At 42.5% G+C, this 18,337-nt stretch overlaps 1 protein-coding gene across 2 annotated transcripts in view; it reads left to right on the top strand.

Moving 5' to 3' along the window:
* The first annotated feature begins 3,977 nt into the window (after window positions 1–3,977).
* The window catches only part of LOC126336659 (neither inactivation nor afterpotential protein C), a 340,870-nt gene continuing 326,510 nt past the window's right edge, over window positions 3,978–18,337 (top strand). Inside the window, exon 1 of one of the 2 annotated variants that reach the window (XM_050000600.1) lies at window positions 3,978–4,127. The gene's annotated coding sequence lies outside the window, so the exon portion shown is untranslated. The remainder of the gene's footprint in view (window positions 4,128–18,337) is intronic. The other variant, XM_050000597.1, reaches the window with a different exon arrangement.

Here is an 18,337-nt window from a genome sequence, read left to right as displayed (position 1 = left end):
CAACGTAGGGGTATCTGTTTAGAGACCAGACGAACGTGTGGTTCCTGGAGAGGGGCAACAGCCTTTTCAGTAGTTGGAAGAAGCCTGGAGATACTGAAAGGTTTAGGAACTAGGTTTTAAATTGTAAGACATTTCCAGGGGCAGATGTGGACTCTGACCACAATCTATTGGTTATGAACTGTTGATTAAAACCGAAGAAACTGCAAAAAGGTGGGAATTTAAGGAGATGGTACCTGGATAAACTTACTAAACCAGAGGTTGTACAGAGTTTCAGGGAGAGCATAAGGGAACAATTGACAAGAGTGGGGGAAAGAAGTACAGTAGAAGAAGAAGGGGTAGCTTTGAGGAGTGAAGTAGTGATGGCAGCAGAGGATCAAGTAGGTAAAAAGACAAGGGCTAGTAGAAATCATTGGGTGACAGTAGAAATATTTAATTTAATTGATGAAAGGAGAAAAATAAAAATACAGTAAATGAAACAGGCAAAAATGAATACAAACGCCTCAAAAATGAGATCGACAGGAGGTGCAAAATGACTAAGCAGGCATAGCTAGAGGACAAATGTAAGGATGTAGAGGCGCATATCACTAGGGGTAAGGTAGATACAACCTGCAGGAAAATTAAAGAGACCTTTGGAGAAAAGAGAACCACTTGTATGAATATCAAGAGCTCAGATGGAAATCCAGTTCTAAGCAAAGAAGGGAAACCAGAAAGGTTGAAGGAGTATACAGAGGGTTTATACAAGGGCGATGTTCTTGAGGAAAATATTATAGAAATGGAATAGAATGTAGATGAAGATGAAATAGGAGATACGATACTGCTTAAAGAGTTTGATAGAGCACTGAAAGACCTAAGTCGAAACAAGGCCCCAGGAGTAGACAACATTCCATTAGAACTACTGATAGCCTTCGGAGAACCAATCCTGACAAAACTCTACCATCTGGTGAGCAAAATGTATGAGACAGGCGAAATACCCTCAGACTTCAAGAAGAATATAATAGTTGCAATGCGAAAGTTGACAGATGTAAAATTACCGAACTATCAGTTTAATAAGTCACAGCTGCAAAATACTAACGCGAATTCTTTACAGGTGAATGGAAAAACTGGTAAAAGCCGACCTCGGGGAAGATCCGTTTGGATTCCTTAGAAATATTGGAACACATGAGGCAATACTGACCCTACGACTTATCTTAGAAGGTAGCTTAACAAAAGGCAAACCTACTTTTGTAGCATTTGTAGACTTAGAGAACGCTTTTGACAATGTTAACTGGAATACTCTCTTTCAAATTCTAAAGGTGGCATGGGTAAAATACAGGGAGCGTTAGGCTATTTACAATTTGTACAGAAACCAGATGGCAGTTATAAGAGGCGAGGGACATGAAAGGGAAACAGTGGTTGGGAAGGGAGTGAGTCAGGATTGTAGCCTCTCCCCGATGTTATTCAATCTATATAATGAGCGAGCAGTAAAGGAAACGAAAGAAAAATTCGGAGTAGGTATTAAAATCCATGGAGAAGATATAAAAACTTTGAGGTTCGCTGATGTCATTGTAATTACGTGAGATACAGCAAAGGATTTGGAAGAGCAGTTGAACGGAATGGACAGTGTCTTGAAAGGAGGATATAAGATGAACATCAACCAAATCAAAACGAGGATAATGGAATGTAGTCGAGTTAACTCGGGTGATGCTGAGGGAATTAGATTAGGAAATGATAAACTTAAAGTAGTAAAGGAGTTATGCTATTTGGGGAGCGAAATAACTGACGATGGTCGAAGTAGAGAGGTTTAAGTGTCAGAAAGTCATTTCTGTGTGTGTGAAATCTTATGGGACTTAACTGCTAAGGTCATCAGTCCCTGAGCTTACACACTATTTAACCTAAAGTATCCTAAGGACAAACACACACCCATGCCCGAAGGAGGACTCGAACCTCCGCCGGGTCCAGCCGCACAGTCCATGACTGCAGCGCCTATACCGCGGCGTCGATTCTGAAAGTATTTGTATGGAGTGTAACCATGTATGGAAGTGAAACATGGACAATAAATAGTTTGGACAAGAAGATAATAGAAGCTTTCGAAATGTGGTGCTACAGAAGAATGCTGAAGATTAGATGGGTAGATCACATAACTAATGAGGAGGTATTGAATAGAATTGGGGAGAAGAGGAGTTTGTGGCAAAACTTGACTAGAAGAAGGGATCGGTTAGTAGGACATGTTCTAAGGCATCAAGAGATCATCAATTTAGTATTAGAGGGCAGCGTGAAGGGTAAAAATCGTAGAGGGAGACCAAGAGATGAATACACTAAGCAGATTCAGAAAGATGTAGGTTGCAGTAAGTACTGGGGGATGAAGAAGCTTGCACAGGATAGAGTAGTATGGAGAGCTGCATCAAACCAGTCTTTGGGCTGAAGACCACAACAACAACAACAACAACTGTTTTCCCACTAAAGATTTCATAATAATTGCCGTTCGATTCTTCAGTGAACCTAATATGACGTATATTCGTTGAAATATTATCGCTTTTCAGAGGTTTTAAGTCATTATGACTTTTTTCGATTACAGCGCCATCTATCACGCAACAAAATAAAAACTAAATACAGAAATAACGTATTTTTCCCCTGATAATCCGGATCCCGCTCCCGCTCTAATGTTTACCACATTTCATTTTTTTTCCTTGCCTCATGGCGTGTGAGATGGAGTGACCGTGTGTCAGCGCGAGAGACGTGGGAGTGAGTCAGTTAGTGTCATTTCGTAGGTTTGCTCCTCATGGTGTGACATCATCTTTAGCCCTTTTATCCACATTCGATTCCTGTTACATTGCTAAGGACGCTGATAACAACGCTGATGAGCGCACGTAAACTCCAAACACACACACGCACACACACACACACACACACACACACACACACACACACACACACAGTCTCTCTCTCTCTCTCTCTCTCTCTCTCTCTCTCTCTCTCTCTCGCTTTCCCTCTCTCTGCCCGTTGATCTGGGCCGGGGATCGAGCTTGGTGTTACTGGATGTTCCACTCTGAGACGAACAACTTTTAGTACAATCTTTTTTAATTCAATTTGCAGTTTTCCAGGTATTTTCACGAACAGTTTTAAATGGCAAGACCTGTACATTTCACAGTCTTGGTCTGACGACCGTCTTAAAGACCGAAACTGGTAACCAGAATTAAATATGTATGTTTATTGCGATCTGGATTACTTTATATTAAAATAAAATTAATGCATCACTTTGAGCCAAAACGAGAACGCTATCAATGAAGTGGCACTATTCGGAATCACCCAGAAAGGAAAAATTCAAGGTAGTTCCCTCTACTGGCAAAGTCAGGGTAACAGTCTTTTGGGATAGTGATAGTATCATTCTCATCAGTGTGCTGCCAAAACGTTCGGTCATTAATTCAGGGACAAATGCGAAGACTCTGAACTAATTCAAGAACTATTTCGGACGTGTTCTGTCTGACAAGAATCCACAAGAAACCTTGATCCAACGTGACAATGTACACCTGCACTCAAGTGTCAGAAACCAGGAGCCCCACCTCCAAACTGGGCTGGACATCAATGCCTAATCCTGACGTGTCGCACTTCCACCTGGTTGGGCCACTTAATCAATCACCATGACCGATACACTTTGAAGATGATGAGGTAATTTGTGCAATGAGAAAAAGGCTAAGAGCACATAACGAAAGTTTCAATGAATAGGGAACACACGCTCTTAGGCAACGTTGCCACAAGGCCATAGGAGGTGATGGAGACTACGTATAAGAAAAGTACATGTAGTAGAAATGCACGATTACACAAAATACTGCAACCGCGCTGTCGGATTTTATCGAGCGATATGTAGGCTAGCTTCGACCGAGATCCGCCTTGACCCATCGATAGGTTGTGCGCCACAGTGAAGCCGTGTTTGTGCGGCCACGGCGGGGGCGGCGGGGCGGGGGTGGCGGCCCGGGGCTTCCCCGGCGGCGGGGGCTTCGCTGGAGCCCGCCGTCCCGGAGGCTCAGACCGTCGCTGACCGCCGCCCCCGCAGCCGCGCCTCTGCTGTGCCTCCGCCGCCGATCCAGACAGACTCTGCACTCTCTCGCCTCTACACACAGCCGCGCAGCCACCAGCCGTCGGGACGGCAGGTAACTGGACTAAAGACCACCAACATACTGGAGGCGTAGCTTCTCACGATATCCACACCTTCACCCTCCATCCAACAGCCTCTGCTGACACTGAGCACTATTTTGCTGTCGTCAGCGACAGCAATCTACAGGCAGTGGTGTCACCCATAGAAGTGTAGTAGCACCAATGAAGTTATATTTATGCAAAGGCTTATCGGTTGGTATTTATTCTAATCTCAGACTTATTGTAGGTCACACACTTAAACGAACTAATACATTTTATTAATTTTCTAAGGTTCTGCTCCTCAATCGGTAAAAACGGCAGAAACAGCTTGTTGTCCGTCTGTCCGTTGGACTGTTCCGAACCATTCTTCTCAAGAACGGGTTGGCCTATCAAGTTGAAATTTACAAATTCAGATACTAAGGTCTACGGTCCCTTGACAACGTAAAGTAATTAAACGTCCAAGTCAATGCAATCAAAAGATAAGGTCATTTTATGTAATGTATTTTGATACTCGTAAACTTATTCATCAATACCTCTAGGCTACTTCCCGTTCACTAGAATCATGAAATTTGTCCAGAAGCAGGATTCACACTACAACCAAAGAAAAATATCAGAAAACTGTTAATCTGTATCTATACCACACGAAAAAAGTTGTTATTTGTTATCAGACTTCCTATCTGTCCATTTATTAATCCCCTTTTCTTGTCAGGAACGGGTAGACGTATCAAGCTGAAATTTATGCACATATTAAGAGCTATGGTCCCTTGGCGGTATAATAAAGGTTAGCTTCTAAGTCAGGGCAATAAAAAGATATGGCAATTTATTTCATATTGTTTGATACTAGCAAACCCGTTCATCAAAACCCATAGGGTACATCTCGTTGGTCTAGAACCATGACATTTGGAAACAAGACAGTTTTCACAGTACAAGTAAAAGAAAAAAACCGAAATTGTTAATTTGTAATCATATTAAGATCCCTTTTTCTCAGGAATGAATGAAGGTATCAAGTCACCACCCTTGGTGTAATAACTGCAAACTTTTACGCCAATGCAATCAAAAGTACCACCTGTTTTAATACTCGCAGACTCGCTCATTACAACCTACAGCGCACTTCCCTCCATGTAGAATCATGAAATTCGGGAAGAATAAAAGTTTGGCAGTACAACTAAAGGAAAAAACACTGGAAAATAGCTAATTTATAATTATACCACAATAGAAAAATATTTATTTTGTCATTTGTTGTCTTACATCAAACTAAAACATTCTAGGAAGTATTGGAATTTGCAGGGTCGACATCTTATCAGTAGAAGGTAAAAATTGACGGTGATCTCGAATGGTTGGATGGATGGACTGTCTGTGCACATAATGAAGTTTGTACGGAAGCTTCAGAGCCTTAGTAGCTCGTGACCAACGTTTTCAGGTGAAAGTTCTTTGCTAAAGCTGATGGTTTTGTTAGGTCTGACTCCATACTGGAAGTACGGTAGTACGGGGTATGAAGCGAAATCTGTGACTAGATTGAGGATTTTTCGATAGGGAGGACGCAGCAAGTTATCTTGGAAATAGACCAATCGACAAATGTAGAATTACTTATGGGTGTACTCCAGGGAAGTGTGTTGGCACCTTGATGTTCAGGTTGCACATTAAAGACCTTGCAGACAATATTAACAGTAAACTCACAACTTTTGCAAATTATTTAGTTATTTATAATAAAATAGAATCTTAAAATAGTTGCACGAACATTCAGTCAGACACTGAAAAAATTTAAAAGTGTTGCAAAGACTGGCAACTTGATTCAGATGTTCAAAACTGTAAAATTGTGCACGTCTCAAAACGAATAAACGTAGTATTCTCTGGCTACAGTATCAAAGAATAACAGAAGAAATCGGAAAACTCATACAAGTACGTGGGTGTAACACTTTGTAGGGATAAGCAATGTAAGGATCACATAGGCTCAACCGTAGGTAAGGCAGATGTCAAGCTTTATTTTATTCCTAGAATACTGGGGATATGCAATCAGTATACCAAGGATGTTGCTTACTAATCAATCGTGCGACCTTTTCTAGAATATTTCTCAGATGCGAGGGGTCCATACCATTTAGGACTACCAAAGCACATTGAATTTTACGAAGAAGGGTCACACAAGTGGCTGCAAATTCGTTTCACTAACCGGAGAGTGTGGAATGTTGAAAAATCTCGTTTGGCAGAAGCTTGAATGTGAGCGCAAAATATCCCGCGAAAGTGTACTTACAGAATTTTTAGGGCACCAAAATGTAGAGAAACTGTTCATCACCCTCCGTATCCTCCCATATGGAAGGTGCAAACAAAATTACACTAATTGCAGGACGCACAGACGCATTTAAGCAATCATTCTTCTCGCAATCATATGTGATCAGGAGGGGAAGAAGCTCTAATGACTGATAAAACAGGAGCTACCCTCTACCATGAGCTTTACTGTCGTTTGAACGACGGATGTAGATGTATATACGTATTTGACCTCAGTTTTTTTCTGTCACCTTCAGTTTTGCCTAATGTTGAATTCGCCATATACTGCAAAATATCTAAAACACGTCTAATTTTAATGAAAAATGGTAAAGGTCGACGTTTCGAATAACATTATTTTCATCTGGATCTCATTTATATTAATAACAAAATTTTGAAACCGTTTTAATATGCTGATCCAATTATATTGCGATCGTATGTGGTTTCGTGATATAACTAAACAACAGTTTTTCAAATTCTATTTTGGAAGTAACATAACTAACGTATTCATTTCATTGTCTTTTTGGAAAAAGAAAGAAAAAGTATCTGAAGTAATATCATTTTATCTCTTCAATATCGCATTACTTTAAAAGAATGTTATGCGGTATGCAGTTATGCAGTTTCGATCTTGATTAAAGTTGAACATAGAAACCTACTTAATTTTTCTTCAGTTTATTTACAAAACTGTGTAATCCTGTTTCGTTCCAGAAGAACTGGCCTATAGATTGCACGTGATGCACACTGTCGACAGCTGTGCCTTAACGTCATCTGAAAAATGTCCTTCGTAGGAAACGAAGGCTGCATCGTCATCGTCAGGCTTCCTTTTTCCCACAGATAGATCCATGTGACTTATTCTAAATAATGGTACCTGCAGTAATGAACTCCCTGAAGAATTGTCTTCTTTCTCGTTCTTCATAATCTTTCCTTTTGATTTCTTTTTCTTCTGTATTTCGGATTTTTAAAATTTTTGTTCAGATCTGGTAACGAGTAGCCTATTCCTACTGTCGGCCCTTGTTCTTTAAAGCAAATGAAGTCTTTTTTTTCAAGAATTCTGAGGGGAAAAAAGACAAAGACTAGCGTTATTTAACTCTTTAGTGTTAGATTCAAATAAAGTTTAGACGAATGTATGTTTTCACATTTGGAGTTATGTACGGGATGCCGTAACAAATAAGTCTGAATTGATATGCCAGCCCACCAGATATTTTATAATATTCTTAAAACGATGGTCTACTACTAACATGTAATCTATGGTAAAATGGAGAACACATATACTTTAATGTACGGAGAGGACCGAAAAAACATCTGTTTGCTGTATTGTCATACAAAGATGCGTTGAGTTGAGTGTTTTCTGCTCAAATAGCTTTAACTAGAGCACTGTTTGACATTTCATTCACGAGGAAGTTATCATCTTCCAGTACCTTATCATCTTCCAGTACGTAAAAACCCGCTAGTCCGATTGTAGACCATACTCGGTATTTTGAACTTCTCTTCTAATTATTCAACTTTTCAATGTGCACAAAGAGATTATTGAAGTACGCCCAAGAAAACACATTTTATTATGTAGGATTATGCGTCCATTGGCTTACGTTTCTTGCCTTTTCTCGTTAAAGCGTCCAGTGTAGCTTTTTCTCCAGTGAACCGCATTTTTTTAAAGTCACGGTTAATTGTCCAGCAATATGCTCCCATTCTACTGGTGTTCCAGCTGTCCACATTTTCAAGAAAAGGGAGTCTTCTCAAAAAGTGAATCCTGAGACCATCAAACAGCCGAACGTCTTTTACTGGTCCTTCATTTTATCTACAGTATAACCACACGGTCCACTCACATTAATGTGACGTCAAAGTGCAATAACCACTCACAACGGCAGGTGGTCCACTAGACGTGAAGAGTATACAGGGTGAAAAGTATTTAAACCGACAAACTCTAGGAGGTTGTAGGGGACATCAAAACAAATATTTTTCCCTAATGTCATTTTTTCCTATGAGGATTATTTAAACCGTTGGAGGCCGTATTACGCTCTTCAGTTGTAGGAAACTGATGTCCACCAGTGTAGTAGTGCATTGTCTCTGCTTACTAATGGAGCGATACACCTGGAGTGTGTACACTGATACTGTTGGTGGGTACTACGTATCGCACCACAACGGACGAGTTGACAGCGGGTTTATCAACAATAATATCCTAATCGCCGTATCCCGCACCATACGACCTTTACTGCTGTGAACCGACGTCTGCGTGAGACCGGGTCAGTTAGCAGGTTACCTAGACAGGGACGCGGTCGAACGGTAAGAACGCTGCAATTTGGTGAAGCTGTCTTGGAGCATGTGAAGGGGCATCCTTCAACCAGCACTCGTGCAATTCCACGAAACATGGGGACGAATCAGACGAATGTAAGAACAGTCCTTCGAGAGCAATTGTTGCGTACACTTCACTTACAGCGTGTCCACAACCTGGAACCAGTTGATTATCCAGCCAGAGGACAGTTTTCGCAGTGGTACCTGGAACAATGTGAAATGCATCCTACGTTTCCATCCTCTGTGTTGTTTACTGAGGAAGCAACGTTCGGGCGTGATGGAGTCTTCAACATGCACAATTCGCATGTTTGGAGTGAGGGTAGCCTACATGGCACAGTTACTAGCGCTCGTCAAGTGTGCTTCTTCGTTAATGTGTGAGCCGGTGTTGTTGGGGACTGTTTAATTGGGTCGTATCTGCTACATAGGCCATTAAATGGCAGCCACAATTGGAATTTTCTCGCCAGAGCATTGCGAAAATTGCTGGAATACGTCCCGCTCCCTACAAGACAACGCATGTGGTTCCAACATGACGGGGCGCCGGCACATTTCAGTCATCGTGTGCGTCGATTCCTGAACTGACGGTTCCCAGAAACGTGGATTGGCAGAGGCAGAGTGTTCGTTGGTTTAATTAATTTGCCACCAGAGAAATCTTCCTCTGCCGGTTTAAATACTCATCATAGGAAAAAATGACATGAAGGAAAAATATTTGTTTTCATGTCCCCTACAGCACCCCAGAGTTTGTCAGTTTAAATATTTTTCACCCTGCATAAAGAGGGTCTGGGGTATGCGGAAAAGGGTGCTAATCGTTGTCGTAACGCGGAAACGGATAGATTTATCAGACGTCCAAAAAGACATGATCATTGGCTTTCGGGACAAGGGAGGAAGCATTTCCGAAATAGCTAAGTTTGCAAACTGTTCGCGGCCGCCATGGTTGAAGTATACAGTGCATGGCAAAATGGCGGTATGCAAAACCGGTGCCGTGACAACTATGGTGCATCACGAGCCATTAACAACTCGCGTGAACGATGCCCATGGAGACGAGGACATGTGAATAGACTTGCAATTGTTGAGCATCTGACCACCAGATGGACCAAGGGCCTATCAACAGTGTTTCCTCAAAGACCGCCCAATGAACGTTTCTGCGTACGGGCCTCCGCAGCATGCACCTGGTTCATGCTCATACTCACTGCTGTTCATCGGCGACGAAGGCTGAAATTAGCACTCCAGTACAGCAACTGGACGTCCCTTCAATGGGGACAGGTGGCCCTTTTTCTTTCAGATGAATTACGTTTTACGATCCATTGAACAGGTTGGCGTGAACGGCGTGAAACATCTGAAATCAAACAGCCTGCAAACAGGAGCGGTATGGTCTGGGGAATGTTTTCGTGGCATCCCCTAGGTGATCTAGTAATTCTGGAAGGAGCAATGTATTAACGCAAGTATCGGGTGATCAAAATGTCAGTATAAATTTGAAAACTGAATAAATCACGGAATAATATAGATAGAGAGGTACAAATTGACACACATGCTTGGAATGACATGGGGTTTTATTAGAATAAAAAAAATACAAAAGTTCATAGAATTTCCGACAGTTAGCGCTTCATCTGATCAGAATAGCAATAATTAGCATAACAAAGTAAGACAAAGCGAAGATTATGTTCTTTACAGCAAATGCTCAATATGACCACCATCATTCCTCAAAAATAGCCGTAGTCGAGGAATAATGTCGTGAACAGCACTGTATAGAATGTCCGGAGTTATGGTGAGGCATTGGCGTCGGATGTTGTCTTTCAGCATCCCTGGAAGTGTCGGTCGATCACGATACACTTGCGACTTCAGGTAACCCCAAAGCCAATAATCGCACGGACTGAGGTCTGAGGACCTGGGAAGCCAAACATGACGAAAGTGGCGGCTGAGGACACGATCATCACCAAACGACGCGCGCAAGAGATCTTTTACGCGTCTAGCAGTATGGAGTGTTTTTTTTTTTGTTTTTTTTTAATCACCCGGTATGTATCTGTCCTTGTTGCCGTGTCCACCCCTACATGGAGTTTGCTCTCCTCTGCATGATGGCATCTACGAGTAGGTCATTGCAACGTGACATACAGCCCATAGTGCACGGGTGCGTTTCGCAGAACACCGGTATGAGTTTACCGTACTCACTGATCACCAGACTCCCCGGATTCAAAAAATCGATTATCTGTGGGACTATCCCTTCGGGCTATTCGCGCCATGGATCCTCAGTCGAAAAACCTAGAGTAGCCGTCCACGGCATTGGAGTCATCATGGCTCCACGTCCCTCTCGGTACCCTCCAGAACCTGATGGACTCTCTCCCTCCACTTCTCGCAGCCGTCCATGCTGCACGAGGTGCTTACTCAGGTTTTAGACAGGCGGTCACATTAATGTGATAGTGTATGAAATAAGTGATTTTGCTACCTAAGAAACTGGCAACAGCTTCCTTGAATGATAGGCAAGCCTCCCAATCAATCACAAACTTAGAATTGAAATTGCTTCATTAGAACAGTGTCGTTGTTATTAGTTAACAAAACAGTACAATATGCCCTCAGCCTGTAACCAGCCAGCTGATCCGTGCTACAGGGCCACGTACGGCGCGATGTGACCTCTACGATCTGCTTTACTTGGGAAGTGCCACCTGACACTCTCTCAACTACAGTTATGCTCGCTCATCCTAATGAAATCTCTTTAGAATACAAAATGAGCAAAATAAATATCTGGAACATTGTGTCGGAGACCGTTTTATCCATTGATCCGTTGATAGGCTACTGGAAATTGGGCTTTGTTTATGTCAGAAAATCTCACGAAATCCTTTTACGCCCTACGAGTATGTACGTTCCATGTCAGTATGAAACGAGAAGCAACATAGAACAACATACATAGAGAAAAGAAGAACAACTATTGCCAACTGTATTTCAAAAGGGGATTGGAGCAACAGAAATTCTGGACACTCTCCAGTAAAGATGCACAATAACTATTGAAAACACTCCTCTAATTTTTAGGAATGGATTTTGAAAGCGAATTATACAGATGCGCTGTAGTACCCTTGACACACTCCCGTAAGGCATTACGAAAGTAGAATGAGTGATACAGCGTCATTACTCCAATACTTTCATTATAAATCGACTGGGCACGAAACTTCCTAAGAAGAACAATGTCAGCAATTCCTTTCATCTTGATGGGCAGTAGTAATCAGTGTCGTCTGTTACGTTCGGCGTGACATATCAGAATCTGATGAGACAGGCAGTTAGACTCTTAGAACTGTGTCTAAAAGGATAACTGTTCGTATATATATATAGATATATATTGACGGGAAACCTTTAAATATCGACAGAAATGTACAAAAAATATGTTATCTCATCTTCAGCAAATGGGAGCTTAATGGAGTGTGTACCAAACGTGAGAGTCAAAATTTTTGAAAGGGAAAACATCCAAACACTACGCCGCAAATACATAGCTTTTTTCTGACCACAACACTTTCACTTCAAGCAGTAACTTGATTTCACAAAAACTTTTCAGTGTGATGGCTATCAATGTTAATGGAAACAGCAGAACATAATCTACTCCCATAGCAGAATCTGTGTACTAAAATGATTGGTGCTATTTGCACGGGTTGATTCTGATAGGGACGTAAATAATTGCTCGACCAATATCTCTCACCGTCCGCACTATATTCTACGAAGTACGCACTTCGCAGGTAATTTGACGACTGTTTGGTCATGTATCTTCTTCCACTTGATATCATACAGCACAACACAATCTCTTTAGCTTCTAGTACGCGGAGTGTCCATTGTTGAGATCATCGGCCACCTCCTTGTGGGTTGAATGATGTAATTTCTTGAGGGTTCCTATATATGGCGATATTTTCTTATTCTATTATTTTGATCCCTGTTTCGAAACGTTTCTACGTGCATGCTTTCGGTTTTTCGTTAGCTGTATGGTTTCTGTATCATATGTTAAATGCAGGTCTGCAAGTTTCTGTAATAAATAATTCTCCAACTACGACACCCTGTCATGTACTGCAAACTAAGGTAAAGTCTGTTGCGAACAACCGGTGATCAGACTGTTGTCCCCACTGCAGGCAGAGTGCAGCCTTTCTTCACTGTGGTGCATTCGTTTCACTGGACAGTTCTGGAAGGATTGGAAGGAGGAAAAGTGCTTGTTCCTATCTGGCATTTGATTCGGGGACCTATAGGCCGGAGTCTTGTGCTCTCCCCGCTAGACAACCTCGGCCACATTAAAGTGCAGAGTATGGTAAATACTACTGAAGATACACTACCGACGATTGTGGGCTGCTTTTTCAAGAAGCGACCGCAACGCCGAAGCAGCACGCAGTTGTTAGTTACGAAACACAGGCACGTCGCAAAACACGTGTCTCACAAGCATTATTCAGTGCACCATGAAACATTCCTTTCTTATCATTAATTCATTACTGCGAAACACTTAGTTTAAGATTCTCTGCCCTCTAAAACTGTGTAGTACCCTGCACAGGAAAATATTAACCAGTGCACAAGAATGCCGGAAAATACTCTATGTTCTTCAACATGTCGACATTAGCCGGCCGGTTCTAGGCGCTACAGTCTGGAATCGCGCGACCGCTGCGGTCGCAGATTCGAATCCTGCCTCGGGCATGGGTGTTTGTGATGTCCTTAGGTTTGTTAGGTTTAAGTAGTTCTAAGTTATAGGGGACTGATGACCACAGCAGTTAAGTCCCATAGTGCTCAGATCCATTTGAACCATTTTTTTGTCGAGATTATCCTGATGTATTGTACCTCAAATTTAGGTCCCAACAGATTTACTGTATCTTGGGCAAAATATAACTTATTTTTATTATTCGAATCTCTGTCTTGTCCCACAATCATCCTAACGTATCATCACTTTCCATGGGCCCCCTATACCGTGTTCTTTGTTTCTCCAGTGGACCATTTTGCTGTGCTGTATTCCACCTGTTTGTTTCAGAAATACCTGAAATGAATATGAGTGGTCGAAAACATCAGCTTTCGTTATCTATAGAACGCTTCAGTCGCCAATATAAATTTGGTATTGACTAATGCTTTGCTGCAGCCATTATACGTAACCTATGTATCTTCCCAGATAACACCTAGTGGTCACTTCTTCTGCAATGGTAGTTAGTTACAATGTTTGAGTAGTCGATATCCTCCTTTGGGCTGCTATTCATTGTTTTTGTCTTTCCTTTGTTTATTGTTAACTCAAAATTCCGTACTCAGTAGGTTATCCATTCACTTCTAAATTTTTTGGAATTCTTCTTCACTGCATTTATTAGAAAAATAAAGGTTTCTCCTTTGCTCTTCACCACTGTGAGATCTCCACCTTATGCTCTGATTTATATTGGTTATTGATTACTGAATTCATAACTTGCATCTGAATTTTTACCGTGTGCCTAAGTGGCACGTGGCCCATCAGTCTCCTACTATTTAAAATAATTAGTTCACTCATCATCTTTAGACGATTAACTAACTGCTGCGTGTCGTGACCTCATTCCTTCATTCTTTTCTTCATTAACTGATCTTCGAATAGATTTCTCCATTCGCAGCTCTTCTTTATACACTGAAGAGTCAAATAAAAATCGTGTAGTGCCCCCACGAGCAAGTACAAGTGCGCCGAAACGATGTGACATGGACTCGAGTATTGTCTGAAGTACTGCTGAAAGAAACTGACACCATGAATCATACAGGGTTGTCCATAAATCAGAAAGAGTACGAGGGGGTGGCGATGTCTTCTGAAACACACCCAGCAAGGCGTCCCAGATATGCCCAGTAATGTTCATGTCTCGGGAATTTGGTGGCCATTGGAATACTTTAAACTTTGAAGAGTGTTCCTGGAGCCACTCTCAGCAATTATGGACGTGTGTGGTGTTGCATTGTCCATTTGGAATTGCCCAAGTCCGTCGGAATGCGTACTAGACATGAATGGATGCATGTGATCAGACAGGATGCTTACGTACGTGTCACCTGTCAGAGTCGTATCTAGAAGCATCGGGGTTCCCATATCATTTCAACTGCACACGGCCCACGCCATGATAGAACCTCATCCAGCTTGAACAGTCCCTTGCTGATATACAAGGTCTGAGGTTGTCTCCATACCCGTGTACGTCCATACGTCAATACAGTTCGAAACGAGATTCGTCCGACCAGGCAACATGTTTACAGTCATCAAGAGTCCAATGTCGGCGTTGACGAGCCGAGGTGTAAAGCTTTGCGTCGTGCACTTATCAAGGGTAAACGAGTGGACCTTCTGCTCCGAAAGCTAATATCGACGATGTTTCGTTGAATGATTCGCACGCTGACATTTGTTGATCGCTAAGCACTGAAATCTGCAGCAATTTGCGGAAACGTTGAACTTCTGTCACTTTGAACGATTCTATTCAGTCGTCGTTGGTCCCGTTTCTACGGCCACAGTGATGTCGGAGATTTTATGTTTTACCGGATTCTTGATATTCACGGTTACACTCGTGAAATGGTTGTAAGGGAAAATCCCTAATTCATCGCTACCTCGGAGATGCTGTGTGCCATCGCTCGTGTGCCGACTATATCACGACGTCCAAACTCACTTAAATGTTGATAACCCGCCATTTAGCAGTAGTAACCGATCTAACAACTGTTTCAGACGCTTGTTGTTTTACATAGGCGTTGCCGAACGCAGGTCCGTATTCTGCATGATTACATTTCTCTGTTATTGAATAGGCATGACTATATCAGTTTCTTTGGCTCTTCAGTGTATAGTGTGAGGAGATATGGTGATAATCTTCTTCATTTGATCCAACCATCAACTTACTGATCTTTCTAGTGGTATTCTGCATTCGATTTTGCTTTGCAAGATGGTCTTTCCTAAATTATTCTCTTCTCTTCTCAAAATGTGCCCAAGGAACTGGAAGTATCTTCCGCTGACACGGGAAGATACACTTCTTGTGATGCAATGTTCTTCCATAATGCAAATATTGGTTCTTCATTCGCTCCATAGTACACATAATATCTTCCGTCTACACCACTTGTCAAAAGCATCAATTCGGCTGTTGTCGCTGGTTTTCACGGTATGGGTCTCACAGTCGTATGAGAAGGCAGGAAACACCAATGACTGCACCGAGGGCATCTAGTTCAGTAACATCATAAAAATGATGATAAAAGTCTCTTGAAATCAGAAACTGATTGCATTAGACACTAAATTAATCATACTTTTCACAAAACGTCCCTACGATGTCTAGAAGCTCATTCACAATATGTTAGCAATCACTCAGTTTCATAATGTCACTCAAGTCAGCCATTACTTTTAAAATTCAGTTCAGCCTTCTTCTTTTCACTTCACACAAGCGTAACGTGAATCACCAATTAACAACTTTTTTCCGTTCTCCAGTGTGCGACTGCGCACATCGTGCTTGCCTGCGATCCGCTCTGCAAGTTGCCCCGACTCGACAGCTAAGCGCCAAATCGGCATGCGCGAAAATGAGGTCATACTGGGTTACTGCATAAGTTCATAGCGTTTTTCCATAAGTTTAATAAACATAACAGAAACGCTCAACAGATATACAGGGTGGTCCATTGATCGTGACCGGGCCAAATATCTCACGAAATAAGCGGCAAATGAAAAAACTACAAAGAACGAAACTTGTCTAGCGTGAAGGGGGGAACCAGATGGCGCTATGGTTGCCCCGCTAGATGGCGCTGCCATAGGTCAAACGGTTATCAACTGCGTTTTTTTTTTAATAGGAACCCCCATTTTTATTACATATTCGTGTAGTATGTAAAGAAATATGAATGTTTTAGTTGGATCACTTTTTTCGCTTTGTGATAGATGTCATTGTAACTTAGAACTATTTAAACCTAGCTAACCCGGGAACATCACACACACCCATGCCCGAGGCAGGATTCGAACCTGCGACCGTGGCAGTCGCGCGGTTCCGAAATGCGCGCCTAGAACCGCGAGACCACCGCGGCCGGCCAGGCATCGGCAGCTGACTGTAGAACGATTCTACTGCAGCTAAGTACATTTCGCGTAAGGACTGCGAGGATGAGGTAATAGAAATTAGGGTTCGTATGGGGCAAGTAGGCAGTCGTTTTACCCTCGCTCTGTTTGCGAATGGAACAGGTAAGGAAATGATAGCAGTGGCACAAGACAGCCTCCGACACACACCATACGGTGTCTTGCGGAATATGTATGCAGACGTAGAATAACACGTGTTACTTGAGTATTGCTCATCAGTGTGGGATCCGTACCAGGTCGGGTTGACAGAGGAGATAGAGAAGGACCAAAGAAGTTCGGCGCGTTGCGTCACAGTGTTATTTGGTAAGCGTGATAGCGTTACGGAGATGTTTAGCAAACTCAAGTGGCAGACTCTGCAAGAGAGGCGCTCTGCATCGCGGTGTAGCTTGCTGTCAGGTTTCAAGAGGGTGCGTTTCTGGATGAGGTATCGAATATACTGCTTCCCCCTACTTATACCTCCCGTGGAGATCACGAATGTAAAATTAGAGAGATTCGAGCGCTCGCGGAGGCTTTCAGACAGTCGTTCTTCCCGCGAACCATACGCGACTGGAACAGAAAAGGGAGGTAATGACAGTGGCACGTAAAGTACCCTCCGCCACACACCGTTGAGTGGCTTGCGGAGTATAAATGTAGATGTAGATGTAGATATAATAGTCACAAACATATGGCTCACAATTTTAACGAACTGTTGGTAACAGGTAGGTTTTTAAATTAAAATACAGAACGTAGGTACGTTTGAACATTTTATTTCGGGTGTTCCAATGCGATACATGCACCTTTGTGAACTTATCATTTCTGAGAACGCATGCTGTTACAGCGTGATTACCTGTAAATACCACATTAATGCAAAAAATACTCAAAATGATGTCCGTCAACCTCCATGCATTTGGCAATACCTGTAACGACATTCCTCTCAACAGCGAGTAGTTTGCATTCTGTAATGTGCACACATGCATTGACAATGCGCTGACTCATATTGCCAGGCGTTGTCGGTGGATCACGATAGCAAATATCCTTCAACTTTCCCTACAGAAAGAAATCCGGGGACGTCAAATCCGGTGAAAGTGCGGGCCATGGTATGGTGTTTCGACGACCAATCCACCTGTCGTGAAATATGCTATTCAATACCGCTTCTACCGCACGCGAGCTATGTGCCGGACATCCATCATGTTGGAAGTACATCGCCATTCTGTCATGCAGAGAAACATCTTGTAGTAACATCGGTAGAACATTACGTAGGAAATCAGCATACATTGCACCATTTAGATTGCCATCGATAAAATGGGGCCAATTATCCTTTCTCCCATAATGCCGCAGCATACATTAACCCGCCAAGGTTGCTGATGTTCCACTTGTCGCAGCCATCGTGGATTTTCCGTTGCCCAATAGCGCATAGTATGCCGGTTTACGTTACAGCTGTTGGTGAATGACGCTTCGTCGCTAAAAAGAACGCATGCAAAAAATCTGTCATTGTTTCGTAATGTCTCTTGTGCCCAGTGGCAGAACCGTTCACGATGTTCATTGTCGTCACCATGCAATTCCTAGGCCGGCCGCGGTGGTCTCGCGGTTCTAGGCGCTCAGTCCGGAACCGCGCGACTGCTACGGTCTCAGGTTCGAATCCTCCCTCGGGCATGGATGTGTGTGATGTCCTTAGGTTAGTTAGGT

Source organism: Schistocerca gregaria, chromosome 2 (assembly GCF_023897955.1).
Source record: "Schistocerca gregaria isolate iqSchGreg1 chromosome 2, iqSchGreg1.2, whole genome shotgun sequence".
In the NCBI taxonomy this organism is placed as follows: domain Eukaryota; kingdom Metazoa; phylum Arthropoda; class Insecta; order Orthoptera; family Acrididae; genus Schistocerca; species Schistocerca gregaria.
This window is presented reverse-complemented; position numbering and strand designations above follow the sequence as displayed.